This window comes from Entelurus aequoreus, linkage group LG09, assembly GCF_033978785.1.
Source record: "Entelurus aequoreus isolate RoL-2023_Sb linkage group LG09, RoL_Eaeq_v1.1, whole genome shotgun sequence".
NCBI lineage: Eukaryota > Metazoa > Chordata > Actinopteri > Syngnathiformes > Syngnathidae > Entelurus > Entelurus aequoreus.
Window position 1 is genome coordinate 43,586,084 of NC_084739.1, and position 19,454 is coordinate 43,605,537.

Here is a 19,454-nt window from a genome sequence, read left to right on the forward strand (position 1 = left end):
CTGTACAGTAATTAGGGATGGGAATTGATAACATTTTTCCAGTTCCGATAAATATTAAAAATATAAGTATTGTTCTGTTGAATTTAACAAAATAAAATATGTGAAAATTACGCAAGAATGTAACATTTTCAAAACTTACAAATTTGTTGTCAACTCCCTAGAAAACATACTGGTGGAACTGAAAATATTACAATGGTGTGTTTAGATTTACAAGATGAAACTATCATATACTGTACATAATATTTATCTCAAGCTATTTCAAGATTTCTTTTGATAAAATTTTACAGATTATGAAAACCTTGAATTGAAATTGTGGGGTCTTCAAAAACTGTAAACCATGATCATCAAAATGATAATAAATACAAGCTTGGCTTCTCCTCTCTGAGCTGCCACTTTACCGTGGTAGAGGAGTTTGCGTGTCCCAATGATCCTAGGAGCTATGTTGTCCGGGGGCTTTATGCCCCCTGGTAGGGTCTCCCAAGACAAACTGGTCCTAGGTGAGGGATCAGACAAAGAGCAGCTCGAAGACCTCAATTAAAAATAAAAACAAAGGACCCAAATTTCCCTCGCCCGGACGCGGGTCACCGGGGCCCCCCTTTGGAGCCAGGCCCGGAGGTGAGGCACGATGGCGAGCGCCTGGTGCCCGGCCGGGCACAGCCCGAAGAGGCAACGTGGGTCCCCCCCCCAATGGGCTCACCACCCATAGCAGGGGTCATAGAGGTCGGGTGCGATGTGAGCTGGGCGGCAGCCAAAGGCAGGGCACTTGGCGGTCCGATCCTCGGCTACAGAAGCTAGCTCTTGGGACGTGGAACGTCACCTCGCTGGGGGGGAATGAGCCTGAGCTAGTGCGCAAGATGGAGAAGTTCCGGCTAAACATAGTCGGACTCACTTCGACGCACAGCAAGGGCTCTGGAACCAGTTCTCTCGAGAGGAGCTGGACTCTCTTCCACTCTGGCGTTGCCGGCAGTGAGAGGCGACGGGCTGGGGTGGCAATTCTTGTTGCGCCCTGGCTCAGAGCCTGCATGTTGGAGTTCAACCCGGTGGACGAGAGGGTAGCTTCCCTCTGCCTTCGGGTGGGGAAACGGGTCCTGACTGTGGTTTGCGCTTACGCGCCAAACCGCAGCTCAGAGTATCCACCCTTTTTGGATTAACTCGAAGGGGTACTTGAGAGTGCTCCCCCGGGTGATTCCCTCGTTCTACTGGGGGACTTCAACGCTCATGTTGGCAGCGACAGTGAAACCTGGAGAGGCGTGATTGGGAAGAATGGCTGCCTGGATCTGAACCCGAGCTGTATTTTGTTATTGGACTTTTGTGCCCGTCACATATTGTCCATAACGAACACCATGTTCAAACATAAGGGTGTCCATATGTGCACTTGGCACGAGGACACCCTAGGCCGCAGTTCCATGATCGACTTTGTAGTTGTGTCGTCGGATTTGCGGCCTTATGTTTTGGACACTCGGGTGAAGAGAGGGGCGGAGCTTTCTACCGATCACCACCTGGTGGTGAGTTGGCTGCGATGGTGGGGGAGGATGCCGGACAGACCTGGCAGGCCCAAACGTATTGTGAGGGTTTGCTGGGAACGTCTGGCAGAGTCTCCTGTCAGAGAGAGTTTCAATTCCCACCTCCGGAAGAACTTTGAACATGTCACGAGGGAGGTGCTGGACATTGAGTCCGAACGGACCATGTTCCGCGCCTCTATTGTCGAAGCGGCTGATTGGAGCTGTGGCCGCAAGGTAGTTGGTGCCTGTTGTGGCGGTAATCCTAGAACCCGTTGGTGGACACCGGCGGTGAGGGATGCCGTCAAGCTGAAGAAGGAGTTCTATCGGGTTCTTTTGGCTCATAGGACTCCTGAGGCAACGGACATGTACCGAAAGGCCAAGCGGTGTGCGGCTTCAGCGGTCGCGGAGGCGGAAACTCGGACACGGGAGGAGTTCGGGGAAGCCATGGAAAACGACTTCCGGACGGCTTCGAAGCGATTTTGGACCACCATCCGCCGCCTCAGGAAGGGAAAGCAGTGCACTATCAACACAATGTATGGTGAGGATGGTGTTCTGCTGACCTCGACTGCGGATGTTGTGGATCGGTGGAGAGAATACATCGAAGACCTCCTCAATCCCACCAACACATCTTCCTATGAGGAAGCAGTGCCTGGGGAATCTGTGGTGGGCTCTCCTATTTCTGGGGATGAGGTTGCTGAGGTAGTTAAAAAGCTCCTCGGTGGCAAGGCCCCGGGGGTGGATGAGATCCGCCCGGAGTTCCTTAAAGCTCTGGATGCTATGAGGCGGTCTTGGTTGACAAGACTCTGCAGCATCGCATGGACATCGGGGGCGGTACCTCTGGATTGGCAGACCGGGGTGGTGGTTCCTCTCTTTAAGAAGGGGAACCGGAGGGTGTGTTCTAACTATCGTGGGATCCCACTCCTCAGCCTTCCCAGTAAGGTCTATTCAGGTGTGCTGGAGAGGTGGCTACGCCGGATAGTCAAACCTCGGATTCAGGAGGAACAGTGTGGTTTTCATCCTGGTCATGGAACTGTTGACCAGCTCTATACTCTCGGCAGGGTCCTTGAGGGTGCATGGGAGTTTGCCCAACCAGTCTACATGTGTTTTGTGGACTTGGAGAAGGCATTCAACCGTGTCCCTCGGGAAGTCCTGTGGGGAGTGCTCAGAGAGTATGGGGTATCGGACTGTCTGATTGTGGCGGTCCGCTCCCTGTATGATCAGTGCCAGAGTTTGGTCCGCATTGCCGGCAGTAAGTCGGACACGTTTCCAGTGAGGGTTGGACTCCGCCAAGGCTGCCCTTTGTCACCGATTCTGTTCATAACTTTTATGGACAGAATTTCTATGCACAGTCAAGACGTTGAGGGGATCCGGTTTGGTGGCTGCAGGATTAGGTCTCTGCTTTTTGCAGATGATGTGGTCCTGATGGCTTCATCTGGCCAGGATCTTCAGCTCTCACTGGATCAGTTCGCAGCTGAGTGTGAAGCGACTGGGATGAGAATCAGCACCTCCAAGTCCGAGTCCATGGTTCTCGCCCGGAAAAGGGTGGAGTGCCATCTCCGGGTTGCGGAGGAGACCCTGCCCCAAGTGGAGGAGTTCAAGTACCTCGGAGTCTTGTTCACGAGTGAGGGAAGAGTGGATCGTGAGATCGACAGGCGGATCGGTGCGGCGTCTTCAGTAATGCGGACGCTGTATCGATCCGTTGTGGTGAAGAAGGAGCTGAGCCAGAAGGCAAAGCTCTCAATTTACCGGTCGATCTACGTTCCCATCCTCACCTATGGTCATGAACTTTGGGTTATGACCGAAAGGACAAGATCACGGGTACAAGCGGCCGAAATGAGTTTCCTCCGCCGGGTGGCGGGGCTCTCCCTTAGAGATAGGGTGAGAAGCTCTGCCATCCGGGGGGAGTTTAAAGTAAAGCCGCTGCTCCTCCACATCGAGAGGAGCCAGATGAGTTGGTTCGGGCATCTGGTCAGGATACCACCCGAACGCTTCCCTTGGGAGGTGTTTAGGGCACGTCCGACCGGTAGGAGGCCACGGGGAAGATCCAGGACACGTTGGGAAGACTATGTCTCCCGGCTGGCCTGGGAACGCCTCGGGATCCCCCGAGAAGAGCTGGACGAAGTGGCTGGGGAGAGGGAAGTCTGGGTTTCCCTGCTTAGGCTGCTGCCCCCGCGACCCGACCTCCGATAAGCGGAAGAAGATGGATGGATGGATGGACAAGCTTGGCTTATCTCACTATGCGTGTATATAATTGTAGGGAGGCGGGGCCAGCGGATCGACAACGAGGCTCCAAAATGGCGGCGAGGAGGCGTGGCCGGTAGTCCGTCAGAGGGGCAGGGCACATTGGGGCCCACTCCAAGATGGCGGCGAGTAGGCGTGGCCGGCGGACCCGCGTCCAAATGGACTACAGGTGCGTGGATCGCGCAGCTGGGCAGAATTCAGTGATCCCTTTTCAGTGTTTAAAACGGCGGCGGCCGACAGCGACGGGGCAGAAGGAGGTGGACAGCCAGAGGTGCATGAGGAGCGAGAGAGACAAAGAGCAAGACGCAGACGACGAAGACGCGGCCGGCTGAAAAGCGACCGGAAGAGCGAGCGGTTGGGGAGGTGAGAGCTGAAAAGCGACCCGACCTGAAGGCAGCTTTATTGAAAAATAAAAAAGTCAAAACCTGCTCGCAGCGATGTTTGTCCTTGATAGTCCTGCGAACCCGGACGACGGCGAGAGTCGTTCACAATAATATATAATGATGTACTAATATTGTCAGAAAGTGTTTTAGTCTTATCTTATTCTGACGCAGTTTTGAGATGTTAGATTTCCTGTGCTCTTAATTTGGCGATCTAGTCTGGGACGTCATTCCCTGTTTGCAGCGTTTCTGCGTGATACGGGCTCTTGGGTGATTGTGTAAACAGCATTGTGTGCGTTCCTGACTAAAATGTAAGTGTACGTCGAATATAGCACGGTTATTAATGCTAAAATGTTTATAATGTGTTAGATGTAGCCTTAAACGAGTGTTTGTTTGCAACAATGTTTCTGCTTGACGACATAATTCGCCAGCTCAACTTTCGCCCTGTTAATACTTCTCGTTACACAGTAGTTACCCTAGCCTACCACTAGATGGCGACACAGACCACGTTTAAAACACTGTCTAAATCAACAGTGCTTATTCCCCATTCATCTCTAATGGACTGCTTTAATAGTCCATGTACATTTGTTTGTGTATTTGTTTTATAACACAATGTAGAGTATATTATATTATATATAATATTATACATATCCTGTTGTATTATTGCATATTATATTGCCTAAATGTATCCTAATCATTATTTGTATGTGTTCCCTTTAGACCACACATCACACACACACACCACACACACCCATTCTACAATTGTTCAACTTCATCATTAAAGAGTGCCTGAAAACCTCTCTGTGCCCTACTCTCTGACCGGAGTCCTTGTCCTAAGAAGATATCAGACCAGCATTCCGCATCCAGAGTAACCTACTCTATCACATGGTCCTTCGAGCCGGATTGATAATCATCTGAAGACAACATGGAGTCAGAACAAGCCTCTGCAGATCCAGCAGCATGTTCTTGACCCCAGCGAGAGAGACAACTGCCAGCACATCTTGATGATTATGAAGTTGGATATCAATCTCAACATACATCAACCATAGCCATTGATATTGGAGCCCCGCCCACTGGGAGGAGAGCATCATTTCCACGAAGCTCATCACCTGCCTCTCAACGCAGTAGAGCCAAAACTCAGTGTAGTTCCTGCTCGTCAGCCAGGAGGTCCATCACTGAGGGATTATCAGACCTACAGACTGCAATGTTGGAGGAGAGAGTAAAACAAATGGAACTAGCGGAAGTGCACAGACAAATAAGAGAGGAAACCCTAGCTGATGAGCAGTACCAGCTTCTGGAAAAACAATCCCGAGAAGCTCTCAGTCAAAAGGAGGAACTTCTGAGAGAACATGAAAGGCAGCGACGTAAACTGGATGAGGAGGCGGAGATGGCCTTAAAGACGAAAGAGGCAATTACGAGACGTCTTATGCTGCAACATAAACTGGTAGAAAAGGAAATGGAATTGGAGAAAGCTGCTCTAATTACATCCTTCTTAAAGGAGGATAAACATAGTTCTGTCTTATCCAGGCCACTTAGCGAAAGTGAGTTCAACCTTCGGTTCCCAGCTGATCTAAATGTAACACCACCATACTCACAAGGTGAGCTTGGATCTCGACACACTAGTCCAGCAGCAAATGCTCTACCACCAGCCCTTCCAGCCACAGCAGTTGATCCCACCGTCGCAACCAGTCCCCCTTTACCCCAAGTCCAGCTTGTTCCTCCAGATTATCAGCCTTCTACTACCGCAACTCTGAGGTATCAGCCACAGCCTACTTTTGCTACCATGTGTCCTCCTACCATAGTCCCTGCCACAGTTTACCCACTGCAACAGCCAATTAAGCAGAATGCAGTCTTGCAGCCTCACCCTTATCCTCCAATGCCATCTTTACTGCAGCCGTTGACAGCACCGCCACTAGGCTCCGGGACAGCACCTGGTACCGACCTAATGAAACTCTTAATAGCTACTTCATATGGACTTCCAAGGCCTACCTTCCCCCAATTTACATCTGGAAAAGAGTCAGACTTTGCACTGCTCAAAATGGCATTGGATAACCTGCTAAATTCACATGCCCACCTCACAGAGCAGTTTAAGTATCAAGTGCTGTTGGACCACTTAAAGCTGCCAAGTGCCTACAAGTTAGCACAAGCTTATATGTATGATCCCAAGCCATATTCATCCTCTTTGCAAGCACTTCAAGATAAATATGGACAACCTCCACAGCTGGTGCAGAGTGAGTTAGGAGCCATGTTGAACTCCCCTCCAATCAGATATGGAGATCCGGACGCATTCGACAATTTTGCCCTGTCAGTCCAAGCGCTAGTGGGCATGCTTCGTTCCCTAGAGGGTGAAAATGGCTCTGAACTTAGATGTGGCTCTCACGTCGATAGACTACTCAGCAAATTGCCCGCTAACTATAGAGACAGCTTTGTTGAGTATAGCTTGAGCAACGGTATTCTGAAAACTGGAACAGACAGAACATACACGCTGTCAGACTTCTCCACCTGGCTTCAGTTAAAGTCTCAAGCAAAGCGAATCTCATCGAGAGCAGCCTACATGTTCCAAGACCAGCCAAAGTCAGCTAAGAACTACAACAGACCACAGGGGCATCCATCTAATGTGTATTACAACACAGAGAGCCAAGTTCAAGCTACAACGTCTGTTCCAGCTCACAGTATCAATTCAGCCAAGCCTAAATCCAGCCCTAAGCCATATTGTCCATACTGCGACACCAATGAACATTATTTGAGCTTGTGCCCCAAAGTCAAAACCCTTTCTGCATCAGACATTGCCACATGGATCAAAGACAGAAACTGTTGGAGATGCGGCAGGAACCACGCACCTGAGGCATGCACTCTTAAGAAGCCCTGTAAAGTATGCAAGCAGCAACATCTTACTGTGCTCCACAATGTGTGCCATCAAGAAGCCAAGAAGGTGCTGATGGTCAGCACCACCCCAGACACTGTCTACGTTAACTGTCCAAACCGCCCACAAAAGGTCATGCTAAAGTTAGTCCATGTGTGTCTCTACAATGCTGAACAGTCCTTAGAAGGCTTCGCTATCCTCGATGACGGATCAGAGAGGGCACTCATACTTCCATCAGCTGTAAAGCAACTCCATCTGACTAAAGAGCCAGAGAACCTTCCGTTGCGTACTGTTCGACATGAGGTGATATACCTACAAGGAGCTGCTGTCTCATTCGAAATATCCCCAGCTCATGTGCCCAAAGAAAGATACAAAATCCACCATGCATTCATGGCTGATGAGTTAAGTCTTTCCGAGCACAGCTATCCTGTCAAATCACTCATGCGCAAATATTCCCATCTGCAAGGACTTCCACTTCCACTGGTAGACAAAATCCAAGCATTGCTTCTCATTGGGTCGGATTTCCCACATCTACTTATCCCCAAGCATCCAGTAAGAGCTGGTCCACCTGGAAGCCCTGTAGCAGTGTGTACTCCTCTTGGATGGTCATTACAAGGTCCAGCCAACTTAAACCAACTTCCTGGTGAATATCCCCACTGCTACTGCACTATGTCTCCCAGCTCTGAGCTCCAGCGCCATATAGAACGTCTGTGGGAAGTCGACATATCCCCTTATGTGAACATTAAAACAGTTACTCGCTCCAAAGAAGATCAACAGGCTCTAGAACTCCTAGAGCAATGCACTACTAAAATAGAAATAGACGGAGTGACAAGGTATGCAGTGCCGCTGCTCCGGCGCAAAGAGAGCCCTCTCCTATGGGCTCCAAAGAACGCCTTGCTCCCACAGCTACGGAGCACTGAGCATCGTCTGTCTAAAGACCCAGCCCTGGCAGACACCTACTGTCAAGAAATCCAGAGACTAGAACAGCAAGGCTATGTTAAACCTCTGCTTCCATCCACAGAAGACATCTCCAAGGAATCCTGGTATCTGCCGCATCACGTGGTCCACCACAATGGTAAGGCCAGGATTGTCTATAACTGTTCTTACCAACATAACGGACAGTGCCTTAACAGCCAACTCCTGCCTGGTCCAACCCTAAGCCCTTCACTCCTCGGGGTACTTCTTCGCTTCCGGGAACACAGTGTGGCTGTCAGTGGTGACATCAAAGGGATGTTTCACCAAGTGTGCTTGCTACCAAAAGACAAAGCCCTCCTCCGTTTTCTGTGGAGAAGTATGAAGAGAGAAGAGGAGCCCACCGTATATGAGTGGCAAGTATTGCCATTTGGAACTACTTGTAGTCCTTGCTGTGCAACATACGCCCTCCAAAGGCATGTGAAAGACAACAAGGCGGGGTGTGAAGACCTCGTGCACACAGTTGAAACCGCATTCTATGTGGACAATTGTTTAACCAGCCTCACCACTGCAGACCAAGCTAAGATCCTAGTCGACCGACTACGCATGCTGCTGGCCACTGGAGGATTTGACATAAGGCAGTGGGCCAGTAATGATCCAACTGTAATAGCACACCTTCCTGCTGAGGCCAAAGCCAAGAGTACGGAACTTTGGCTGTCTCAGCCCAAGCAGGACCCCGAAGAACCAGCCTTGGGCCTTCGTTGGAACTGCCTCACAGATCGCCTTGGATACCGTCACCGACCAGTAGAGTATTCCAAGCCCACTCTACGAAACGCCTACAAGGTTATGGCAACACAATACGACCCACTGGGGTATCTTATCCCATTTACCACTCGAGCCAAGATTCTCATTCAAGACCTGTGGAAAGTCGGCGTCGGCTGGGATGAGCAAATTCAACCCAAACCTCTCTTGGAGATATGGACACAATGGGAGAGTGAGCTGGTCTACATCCCACAACTAGAAATACCCAGGTGTTATATACCAGATTCCATAGACACAAAAACGCCTTGCCAACAAGCACTTATCTTTTGTGATGCTTCCGAGAGAGCTTATAGGGAAGTGGAATATCTGCGTACGCAAGACGACAAAGGCAATATCCATTGGCATTTGTGATGGCCAGATCACGTGTTTGTCCCCGCAAACAGTTGTCCATGCCTCGCCTCGAACTATGTGCAGCTCTAACTGGAGCACAGTTAGCTAAAGTCACTATGAACGAATTGTCACTCTCGCCTCAGCAGATCACATTGTGGACTGATTCAACCACAGTCTTAACCTGGCTGAAATCGGACTCATGCCGATACAAGGTTTTCGTCGGCACAAGGGTCGCCGAAATTCAAGATTTGGTGGAAGGGGTCAACATGGCGCTATGTCAGCACCCATGAAAATCCCGCCGATGACCTCACTCGTGGCAAGACCCTCCTTGAGCTTACCCAACCTAACCGATGGGGTCAAGGCCCACAGTTTCTCCTTCGGCATCCCGACACATGGCCGGAGCTACATTTGAAGGAAGCTCAAGAACAAGATGAAGAGGAACTCCGAAAGACAGTGTTTTGTGAAGTCACAACCTGTACTACACCCACAATGTCTATCTCCAACATAGATAACTGGGACAATCTTATCAAAGCCACTCGAGAGCCTTCACGGGGCGGCTAGCAACCAGGAAACTTCCGCCATGACAGCTGCAGAAGCACAGGAGGCCGAAGTTCATCTGCTAAGACAATCACAGAGCGAGGCCTTCCCTGAAGAAGTGAAAATCATTTCTGCTGGCAAACCTATCTCCAAGCAAAGTCGCCTCGTCATGCTCGCCCCTGAGTATGATAAAGAGGTCGGCCTGATGAGAGTGGGAGGCCGGCTCCGTAGAGCGGAGGAATTAGATCCCGATGCTATGCACCCTATCATCCTTGATCCCAAACACCATGTCACCAAACTCCTCATCAAAAGGTATGACAACGAACTTCTCCATCCAGGTCCTGAGCGAGTGTTCGCAGAAATGAGAAGGAAGTTCTGGATTCTGAGAGGAAGAGAATCCATTAAACGGCACCAGCACAGCTGTGTGGAATGTCAAAAGTGGCGCGCAAGCCCTGTAGCTCCTCAGATGGCCGATTTGCCCCCTGCACGACTCCGTCTATATAAGCCACCATTCTGGTCTACAGGAGTGGACTGCTTTGGCCCCTACAACATCAAGGTGGGTCGACGAACAGAGAAGCGATGGGGGATTATATTCAAGTGTATGACGACAAGCTGTGCGCATCTTGACTTACTTGAAAGCATCGACACTGACGCTTTTCTAATGGCACTACGCCGCTTTATTGCTCGCCGTGGCAAGCCATTTGAAATCCTGGCTGACAGAGGAACTAATTTTCGAGGAGGCGCTGCTGAGTTGAAGGCAAGCTTTCAGACCTTGGAAGCACCTCTTCAAGAACAACTGGCAGGACAAAAGATCGAGTTCCGCTTCAACCCTCCGAGCTCCCCACATTTTGGAGGAACCTGGGAAAGAGAAATTAAGTCAATAAAGGCAGCTCTCCAAGTGGTACTGCGAAATCAGACTGTGTCAGAACCTGTACTGCAAACTGTACTGGTTGAAGTGGAAGGGATAATCAACGCTAAGCCGCTTGGGTACATTTCCTCAGATGCTGCTGATCCAGACCCAATCACTCCAAATCTACTGCTTATGGGACGACGAGATGCATCGCTTCCACAGGCCATATATGCATCCAGTGATCTACTGAGCAGACGGCGATGGCGACCCAGCCAGGTACTAGCGGACCACTTTTGGTTCAACTTCATTCGATACCATCTTCCTGACCTGCAGAAGCGTTCCAAGTGGCATAAGGACACGGACAATCTAACCACTGGACAAGTCGTGATGGTGGTTGACCCGCAACTACCCAGGTCCCAGTGGTCAATCGGCAGAGTAGTGAAGACCTTCCCTGGTACAGATGGCCGAGTTCGAGCAGCCCAGGTGAAGATCAAGGGACAGACTTACCTGCGGCCGGTTGTACGCCTGGTGCGGTTGCCGGCTTGGGAAGATGAGAATGACACTGACTAACATAACACTTTCCTTAGAAGTTCAAATTTATAGCTAAATTTGGGGGCGGCTGTGTCAGAAAGTGTTTTAGTCTTATCTTATTCTGACGCAATTTTGAGATGTTAGATTTCCTGTGCTCTTAATTTGGCGATCTAGTCTGGGACGTCATTTCCTGTTTGCAGCGTTTCTGCGTGATACGGGCTCTTGGGTGATTGTGTAAACAGCATTGTGTGCGTTCCTGACTAAAATGTAAGTGTACGTCGAATATAGCACGGTTATTAATGCTAAAATGTTTATAATGTGTTAGATGTAGCCTTAAACGAGTGTTTGTTTGCAACAATGTTTCTGCTTGACGACATAATTCGCCAGCTCAACTTTCGCCCTGTTAATACTTCTCGTTACACAGTAGTTACCCTAGCCTACCACTAGATGGCGACACAGACCACCTTTAAAACACTGTCTAAATCAACAGTGCTTATTCCCCATTCATCTCTAATGGACTGCTTTAATAGTCCATGTACATTTGTTTGTGTATTTGTTTTATAACACATTGTAGAGTATATTATATTATATATAATATTATACATATCCTGTTGTATTATTGCATATAATATTGCCTAAATGTATCCTAATCATTATTTGTATGTGTTCCCTTTAGACCACACATCACACACACACACCACACACACTCATTCTACAATTGTTCAACTTCATCATTAAAGAGTGCCTGAAAACCTCTCTGTGCCCTACTCTCTGACCGGAGTCCTTGTCCTAAGAAGATATCAGACCAGCATTCCGCATCCAGAGTAACCTACTCTATCACAAATATGTATATCACATATTAGTTTCACATTTGAAGTTAATTGCTGACATGAATTGACTTTTACAACATATTCTACTTTTATGAGTTTCACCTGAATAATGTTTAACCTGAACAATGGAAATGACTGAGTTAAAATGTGGTAGCAGGAAAACTTGCTTTTCTCTGACTAAAATTGAACAGCCACCTCTTGAAAATCAGGAGCACTGTGGCAAATGAGTTCAAGCTTTTGACCACAAACGTATTCACTGTTTGTACTCTTCCCTGTTGCGGTGACTGGAGACGCTACAGTGCCCGCGGCAGACATGATCTGGAGCTCGTACTTACTGCTCGCCTCGGAGCCAGTAATAAGTAGTCTTTGTCTGGCTCATCTAAATGAGAATGTATTCATTTAAATTGAGCAAATAACAGAGCTAACATAATAGGGGGTGTTAGTTAGTACCTGTTGTATTTACGGCAGATGACGTGCCAGCGTTACTGCTGCTAGGATGAGATCAGCGCGGTTAAAAAAATGTGACTTTCGTTCATAGTTGTTGCATGCAGTGTGTTCAAATGTTTCAGCTTATTGCTCGTATGTCCTCCTCTTGATGAACTAGCAATCTTGCAATTACTACAAGTAGCGCTGTTGCAATCTTTTCTTGTAAAATTAAATTTTAGAGCTGCCATTTTTCTGTCTGACGTCCGTACGCTCGTTGCTTAATGAAGTCATTCCCATCCGTGGCATCGTTAAGGCAATCGTTTGAAAAATTGACAAGCGATTCCAAGGAATGAATACACTGGGAATTTCCATCCCTCACAGTAAGTGTTCTGTACTTTTTTACTTTGCTGGAACCACGTTACAGCGCTGCTTAACCAGCTATGAACAGTAAATTAGCAAATAGATTATTAAAAAGAGTCTAGAGAGAGACTAATACAACAGCTACACAGAGCAGCTACACTGAAGCTGTTTACCACACTTAAATGGGTCATATTATAATGTGTTTCTACATTTAAAACACTGTTGTTGTCTACATAGGATGTAATGGTGGTGCTTTGGTCAATCGTCACTAAAGTTTCAAATTCCGATCGGCTTGTTGAAAGAAATATGAAAGAAGGCAAGAATGTTTTATATACAGAATATACCATACCAACTTTATTTTTATTGCAGCCATGCCTCCATGATTTGATTTTTAATTTTCGGGACTTATAGTGATCTCAAAAACAAAAAACAAGTAGGTAAGAACAGTTGGTTTTGCATTATAGGACCCCTTTAAAGGACATTTATTGAATATTTCCATGTATAGCAATTTCAGCTCACAAAGGCAACATTGGTCAGCTTCAAAAACTGCCGGCTAGGTAATGGCTTTCATAGCATTTTTTTTAAACCTCTAATTGGCTAATAGATTTGAGTTGTGTGTAATTTGCGGGAGAAGTGTTATCAAGTTCCCTATCTTGAGTGGCACACATGCAAGCACATTCCTTTGTAGTGTTTTAGTTGCGCTGCGTTTTCAAAGTTCAGCATTTTTTCTGTCTGTAGACCTAAACAATCTAATAATAAAGTCCTACAGCTGTGACGAGATGAGTTCAGAGGTGCCAAGAACAGCCAAAAATTGTGCTCAATTAAGAGTACTATTACTTTAGAGTAATGTCACTCAAGTAAAAATAAAAAGTAGTCCTCCAAATATTTACTTGAGGAAGAGCTAGGAATTAAGTATTTTGTGAAAAACTTCTCAAATACTTAGTAACCGGCGAGTGACATTTAAATTTACTTAGTAGCTATTTTTTAATCGTACTTACTCTACATACCGTAGTTGGTGTGTAAGTGTGTGCGTGTGAGAGACCCTACTACCGCACGTACTACAAATGATGCACATTTTACAGTCCCTTATGATGTTATAAGAGAGCCACTGTTCGCAAAAACAATCTACAACTTACCGCAACATGTTTACTTTAATTGTAAGTGGAATTCTTGTAGGCTTAAATGTGAGGCTTACATTTCTACTGACACAGATAGCAGCGCATGATGTAAATGTTATTTTTTCTAGTTAGTAAGTAAATATTGAAGAGTTTCGCTGCCTTTTCTTATGTAATGTCACTTTTTACAGTGCATAGTATGAGTGTGTTCATGTGACTGCCAGGCACCGTTTTATTGGTGAAATGGAGTAAAATGCCATTAGTGTTTAAGTTTGATTGGTGAAACTGAGTCATGTGACAGTGCCCGATGAAAGAAGTTTATCTAACGAGCCAAATGAATGCGTCTGTACAAGCAAAAAAATCAATAAAAAAACATTGAAAACATATAATAACACATTTACATAATGATGGTATAAATCATATGAAACTGTAACAAATAATTATATACAACTCCTTACTTTTGTATCTGTGGTTGTCTTGCACACTGAAATGGACAATGCAAGGTAGAGAGAGATATTAATATTCATAATATACAACACTCACCATTCACTTTTATTTGGACAGTATTAATGGTTATGGTTGCCCGTTCATACCATCGTTACACAGAAGGTCGTAAAACAAGGACCACCTGTACTGATTTTTAATTTATTTTTTTAAGCTTTTATGAAAAGTCACATGTGCGACACATGTTTTTTGACTTTCCGATCTAAACTGCCCCTGCGGCATGCTACATACCAGGAAAACTACAGTAGGCCTACTCTCTCTTATTGTCTAATATGGTTTTTAAAATTCCAATCTTTTTTGATCACATTCAAACAAATTAAATACATTTTCAAATGCCTATCATGATCAGCAACTTGGATCAAAATATAAATTATGCCCTAAGATTTCCAATGGGATGCTTCAGAGAATATACAAACAATGAGTCTGGTTCTACGTGTGTCTGCACTCTGTGCCTTCATTGTAGATTAGGTCTGGTATTACAGAGATGTCCCCTGCTGCATGTCCCTTTTTCCCACCTCACATTCCACTGTGCCAAACATACACAGCCTTATGTGACCCTCCTAGCCCCTCCCTGTCCTACTTCAATGATTCTCCCCTTGCTCGCCCACTGTTTGGACATCAAAGCAGGCAACCTCAATCCCTCTTTAGCAGGCATCCAGACCTGTTGAATCAACAGGCTGCCATGTCTATTGTCCCACAGCTTGATCTGGAGTGTGTGTGTTGGTTTGGCCTGGCTAATAGGTCAGGATAAGGTTTGGACAGAGTTGGATCCCTACTAATCCCTGAAAAGCAGAGGTAAACCTCGGTCCAGGACCTCCGGCGCTTTGCGTACACCCTCCTCCACCTGCGTACACACAGATCCACACACTCACTCACTTTTGTGATTGTCATAGTGGTTTAAATAACTATTAGAAATTATGTCCCCACACTGTTTGAATCCAGCACAATTAGAGTAATCAGTATTGAAGTATCACTTTAGCTAAATTATGTGCAAATGTGTATCTCAATCTGTGTGTGTGTAATCCAATACACGTGTGTTTCTGTATATCAATCAGTGTGTGTAATCAGATCCGTGCGTGTGTTATAAATTGTCTGTCTGTGTTATGATTTGTTAGTGTGTACAAAATATCTGTCTGTCCGTTAGAGATGGGCGATACCACACTTTTAGGATTCGATACGATACCGATACTTTTTCTTGCATTTTCATCGATACCGATACCGATACCACTAATTTCTTATTGGCAATTTTTGTCAGTCAAAAATATTATTACTATTGTTATTATTTAAGACAAATCACAAGACAAATACAGACCATTTATACCACATTCATTATGGTCAATATATAATAAAAGTAAAATTTAAATAAATAACATAAATATGAAAAATAAATTAAATATAAACAAAAATATACACATTTTCACTTTTCTTATTTCTCAAAAAAAAAGTCTTGGTAGAAAAAGCTTTAAAAAACATTTATTCATAACAGTGTTATGTTTCAAACCTCTTTGTGGAAGTAAATTTATAACACTTCTCTGAAGCAAAGTCAATAATTTCCTTATCACAATAAACTAGGATTTCCTTGTCCTATAAACCTGCATACGAAAGACAGTTCCCTGAGAAAATGAACTTGGAAAAATTATCTACAAAAATGTCTGACACCATCACACCTTTAGTGTACTCGAGATATGTCGTCACACGTCACACTTTACTGAAGTCTCAGATTGCTGTTCAGGAAAAGTAACAACGCTGTCGGCTGGCTATGTGTGTGTTGCACGTTGACGACGCTCATTCGCTGTCTCCTGTGACGTGACTGGGCCAGCTCTATACTCTGCCAGGTACAGGGGTGTCCCAGCACATAGTAAGTTAAGTAAGTAATCAAAAACATCTGAAAGTGATGCTTGCACCCCCCACACGCCGTTTTTTGGTTTATATCGATACTTTTTTCAGAAAAGTGATGCCAAATGAGTAGCGTGTGAGTATCGATATATCGATACCACAGGATCGATACGCACATACCTACTGTCCGTATTTCGATCTGAGTGTGTTGGGAAAAAATGTGTGTATATGTATTTAGATGTGTGTGAAGCAGGAAACCTTGATTGATTGTCTTTTTACGTGAGATGTTTGCGACATTTCTGCAGTGTACGACTTGTCTGTCTGTAGAGCGATTTAAACGTATAAAATCAATCACTCAAAGTTTATTTACATAGCCCTTAATCACAAGTGTCTCAAAGGGCTGCTCAAGCCATAACGACAGATCCCACATCAGGGCAAAAACTCAACCCAATGGGATATAATGAGAAACCTTGGAGGGGACCGCAAATGTGGGGACTTGTCTCTAACTTGCCTTTGCATTTCCTTATACCCACCACTAGTCGGTGCCTTGAACCAACTGAACTCCACATGAGCAAGCACTTGGCAAGGAAAATCTCCCCTTCGACAAGAAACCTCGTAGAGAACCCAGGCTGTGTGGGGTGGTTACTTGTCTCAATCAGTTGGGTTAAGATGGAGAGACAGGGAAAAGGGACAGATGGTAACAGAGAGGAAAGAAAACAGGGGGGTTGTCGATGGAGGGATGAGAGACAATAGTCAGAACAACATGCGTATCAGTAACAGTCAGCTTCCATCACTGTACTGCATACTTGCCAATCTTGAGAGACCTTCGAATTCGGGAGATTGGTGGGGGAGGCGGGGTTTGGTGGTAGCGGGGTTGCATATCGTAGCCCGGAAGAGTTAGGGATTCAAGGGATTCTGGGTATTTGTTCTGTTGTGTTTATGTTGTGTTACGGTGCGGATGTTCTCCCGAAATGTGTTTGTCATTCTTGTTTGGTGTGGGTTCACAGTGTGGCGCATATTTGTAACAGTGTTAAAGTTGTTTATACAGGCGCCCTCAGTGTGACCTGTATGGCTGTTGATCAAGTATGTCTTGCAGTCACTTTCGTGTGTATGCAGAAGCCGCATACAACATGTGACTGGGGCAGCACGCTGTTTGTATGGTGAAAAAGTGGACGCGTCGACAGGTTGTAGAGGGCGCTAAAGGCAGTGCCATCACGGCACGCCCTTAATATTGTTGTCGGGGTGAAAATCGGGAGAAATTCGGGAGAATGGTTGCCCAGGGAGATTTTCGGGAGGGGCACTGAAATTCGGGAGTCTCCCAGAAAAAATCGGGAGGGTTGGCAAGTATGCTCTACTGTACTAACCCATATGACAAAAGGCCTTTTACACCATCGTTGGAAACTTTACAGAAACTTTCCCATTTACTCGAGTAAAGTTCCCACTAAAAACTGACCGGGTAGATTTAGTTCTCCATGAACTATTTTTAGTTCCTAGTAGCGAGGCAGGACTTTTGGTTCCCCAAGGACCTTTAAGGGGCGAGTTGTGCTGATTAGTTGAACACAGTTGGGGGTGTTCCCAAAAACTTTGTATTCGAACATAATGATTGCCATTACAGTATGCGAGATGACTTGTGTATTTCTTATTTATTGTGTATTTCTTTTGAAACATGCTTGACAATAAAGAGAAAAAAGAACTAAAGGATTGTTTGACTTCCAGGAACATTTTGGGGCATCTTGTGTGCAGAAGAACACTGATTAGTGGAAGTATCTTGCAGTGTTTTAAACTACGAGAAGTAGACAGACTCTTTTAAACGTATTTACGGAGGAATAAAAAGTATTCAGTCGGACTTTGAAGCCACGAAGCGAGCTGCTCACTTGGACAACAACCTTGTGATTTGAATGGAAATGTGAAATGAAGAACGAGTGGAAAGACGGTAAATCACATCAAATAGTCACTATTTAAATAGTTACATCCTGTAAAAGTAGTGAGTGACACACCATTTGTGTAGGTATTTGTCTCAACCCAAATAAACAAATGCTAATGATAACAGGCTAATGCTAAATCTGATGCGTTTATGTTGTTGCCGAGGGATAAACACTGACATTTATTCTTTATATATCGTTATATACAGCTGAAATAGACGATAAGGGACCATAAGCAGTTGCCTGACCATTATGAATTCATCATATACTGAGGAGACAACTTTCTGACTGGTGGACACTGAGGACAAAAGCCTGAATTTTTATGTAAAATCCGGTACATTTTGTTTTTAAATCATATCATTTTGATAATTATAAGTTTGTATTTCATTTTCTTACACTTTAGAAAAATAAATATGATATAATTGTGTCTGTTTATTTATATGGTCTCAGTGTAGAAATATACAGTCCCACTCCTCCATACGTCATCAGCCTGATTTGTATAAACTACCGTGAACTGTGAAATGAGGTGGAAACACAAACCAGACATGTCTACAGGAACTTAAAGTTCCTCAACTTTTGGTGGAAAAAGGCTTATTTATGAAAGCTAAAATGTTATTTAACATATTTTGTGCAGTTAATAAAGGTTTTAAATGGTGACTGTTTGCATAAATTGTACATTTTGCATTGTGGTCAACGTGACCAATGTCCTTCATGGTCACTTAGCACACAAGGTCTCCCAAGTATATCACTGATGGTCGAGTGCAGGGATATTTTGAACTAAATGGGTATGGGGGGCACATTTCCCAGAAGCTAAGGACCGATCTTCTCCCTTCACTATTAGTCTTATTTTGTATATTCCTGAGAACCAGATTCTTCTACAATAGACATTCGATTTTGGTCTACTTATTTAGTTACTACTGGAGAGCTCTGCTGTGTTTAAGGACCTTCTGTAAAAAAGCTAGTCAAAGATCATCAATCAGTCAATGTTTACTTATATAGCCCTAAATCACGAGTCATCTCTATGACAGCACTCTAGTGTTTTACGTTTTTTGAACTGAACTTCCATCCATCCATCCATTTTCTACCGCTTATCCCCTTCGGGGTCGCTGGAGCCTATCTCAGCTGCAATCGGGCGGAAGGCGGCTTACACCTTGGACAAGTCGCCACCTCATCACAGGGCCAACACAGATAGACAGACAACATTCACACTCACATTCACACACTAGGGACAATTTAGTTTTGCCAATCACCCTATCCCCAGGTGCATGTTTTTGGAAGTGGGAGGAAGCCGGAGTACCCGGAGGGAACCCCCGCAGTCACGGGGAGAACATGCAAACTCCACACAGAACTTCTGGGCCACCAAATGAATAGCCCAAATGATAAAAAAGGGCCTAAAATGGAACCTTGAGAAACATCACTAGTATAACTAAAGAAGTTGACCAAATGACTACTGACTACATCTGAAGTAAACAAATGTGTACCTGCCAAAAAGG